Raw genomic sequence first — 3,041 nt, forward strand, 5'->3', positions numbered from 1 at the left:
GCTGCCTGCCTGCCTAACGCAATCATAGAATCGTAGTTAGAAGGGACCGCGAGGGTCATCTGGAAAAAAAATCCCCTGCAGTGCAGGAATCTTTTGCCCAACGTGAAGCTCGAACCCAGGCCCCTGAGAGCCTCATGCTGTACCGACTGAGCTATCCCAGGTGTGCTGTCCTACCTCGCAGGGTCAATGTTATGTAGGTTAAAATGATGACCAAGGAAATTGCGTATGATATCTTGAGCTCCCTGGAGAAAAAGGTGGGATATAAATGAAATCCTCCTTCTTCTTTGGCGATCACTCGTAGCCAAGTAAGATTGTCTTCCGTAAACACAGTTTTAACAGTGAGTCTGTAAGTGACTGTGGAGGCCAATTCTGGATCCACATGTCCTTCCACAGTGGGGACATTGGCTTCCAGGCGGGAGTTGATCACGGTGTGGATTTGCCAAGTGTGCCTTCCTCTTAGCACGTTTCTCCCTTTCGTCCTGAGTTTGAGCATCTTCAAAGTCCATGATACCTTTGGTAAAGGCTGTTCTCCAAATGGAGCGTTCACAGGCCAGTGTTTCCCAGTTGTCAGTGTTTATACTACATTTTTTTTTAGATTTGCTTTGAGACAGTCTTTAAACCTCTTTTGTTGACCACTAGTATTACGCTTTCCATTTTTAAGTTCGGAATAGAGTAGTTGCTTTGGAAGACGATCATCAGAAATTAATAAGGTGTTGGCCCACAAGGCAATGTGAGAATGAGGGTTTGTTCTGAGTCTGGGCCTGGAGTGGACCCGAGGCAGCAGTTTAAGCCCTCAATTTACGCAGGTGTTGCATTCTGGGGGCTGCGCCTAAAGCCACAATTGCATATAGTCAAAACACATTTCTTTCTCCCCGGACACCCGCCCCCTTTTTAATTTTTATATATTTTGTGCCAAGTGCCTAAACTGAATGCGCAGGTTAAATGTTTATCAGTTGCGGGCTTACTGTACTTTGACTTCTGTCACAAGCTGAAAGGTGTTAAGTATAATGGATTTTTAGTGGTAAATCAAACCTTATTACTGCATCAGATATGCAGTTTTATCCGCTGGCCATATTGGAGGACTGTCCTAAGTCACTCTCTTCTCCGCTGGACTGCATTGGCTTGCGGGCAAATTTGAAAGCTCCATATTAAAAATTAAGCAAAACCACTTTTTGACACGAATTTAAGACCCACTGGGTTGGAAAACATGGGAACCTTTGCTATTCACTTTTCTTGCTGGGTTGTAAGTTACTACACAATCACAGATCCAGTAAAATCCTGGCTTTTTCCAGCTGATTTCAGTAGGCAGCCCTTGCTGTCCCTTCATCCCATAAGAAAGTTTGTGACTGAAACTGGCAGTTCAATAAATGCACTTGTGTCCCCCTTGATCTACAATCTAGGCAGCTGAGCAGCTTGCTGTTGTCCCCATAGATCATGGGTAGGCAAACTAAGGCCCAGGGGCCGGATCCAGCCCCAGAATCGGCATGTTTTTACATGAGTAGAATGTGTGTTCTTATTTAAAATGCATCTCTGGGTTATTTGTGGGGCATAGGAATTCATTCCCCCCCCCCAAATATAGTCCAGCCCCCAAGGTCTGAGGGACAGTGGACCAGGCCCCTGCTGAAAAGGTTTGCTGACCCCTGCCATAGATGGAGGGAACCCAGAATAGGGGATTTTGTTTGGAAAATGGCCACCAGTTCTGACTTTCGTTTCCTCAAAAGCAGGACCGGCCCAGGACATTTTGGCAACGGAGGTGAACCACAAAATAGTGCCACTCTCCCTGCCAGGGAAGAAGGGTGAGTGAAGAGCTACATGGAACAAGGGGAAAATAGAATATCTACATCAGGATCTGCTGCCCCTGTGGATCCTGCTACCTGAGCTGGTCACCTTACCTTGTCTCATGGGTGAGCTGTTCCTGCTCAAGAGTGTCCAGTCCCTGTCTGTATTCAGATTTTGCTGCAAAAATTGTATCCTTAATGAAGGATCTAGTTAGGTTTGCCAACCTCATCATTTACTGGTGTGCCATATTCGCCTCTGCTGATACTGGAATGCTTTCTAGTGCAAGCAGGTGGCATTGAACTGTGAGAGGGGGCTGTTCTACTGCCCCCCCTTTTGTATGTGTAGAGGCAGACCTCCACATTCCAGGAGCATCAGTTCGTTTTGGGCTTCTTACGGTTTTATTTTCTTGCAAGTTGCAGATTTGCATTTAACTTGTAGCCCATACCAGGCATTATATGTGCATGACAACAAAATAGGTCGTAGGCAGTTCAATAACTTAATATACATTTGGTAATGTAGACTTAATTTATAGGGGCTGTTTGTAATTTGCTTGGAACTCAGCCATAACATCAAGTTCAGATTTGACAGATGTCAGTTGCAGGCTGCCTCAATGTCACTGGTCCACCTAGGAATATTCAGATATTAATCATTTCGCTAAATTTATCTTTAATTTGCTACTACTACTACATCTTATGTAGGCTATGCTTTAGGTTATGAAGTAGGCATATCTTAACATTCTGATTTCCATTTCTGATTACCGTAGTTTTTGCTCTGTAAGACTCATTTTTTCCCCTCCTAAAAAATAAGGGGAAATGTGTGTGCGTCTTATGGAGCGAATGCAGCCTGCGCAGCTATCCCAGAAGCCAGAAGAGCAAGAGGGATTGCTGCTTTCACTGCGCAGCGATCCCTCTTGCTCTTCTTGGCTTCTGAGATTCAGAATATTTTTCTTCTTGTTTTCCTCCTCCAAAAACTAGGTGCGTCTTATAGAGCGAAAAATACGGTAGTCTTTCATGCTATGTTGGGATAGGGCAAGACCATGTATCAAAATATTTTGATGAGACCTTTTGGGAGGGCTCAACCCCAGTCAAACTGCAGGGTCATCTGTAAGTACTTGGACCAGTCTGGGATTTGCTTTTCTCACTTTTAAAGCTATAAAAATTACACTGCCCCTGGCTGCTTGTATGAGTAGGCTCTCCTGGCAGAAAGTGAACTGAAATGTAGAGGGAAACCCCATAGCTCCCAAATACTTTGACAGAGCCAAA

Source organism: Podarcis liolepis (genome assembly GCF_965112155.1).
Source record: "Podarcis liolepis genome assembly, chromosome: 17".
In the NCBI taxonomy this organism is placed as follows: domain Eukaryota; kingdom Metazoa; phylum Chordata; class Lepidosauria; order Squamata; family Lacertidae; genus Podarcis; species Podarcis liolepis.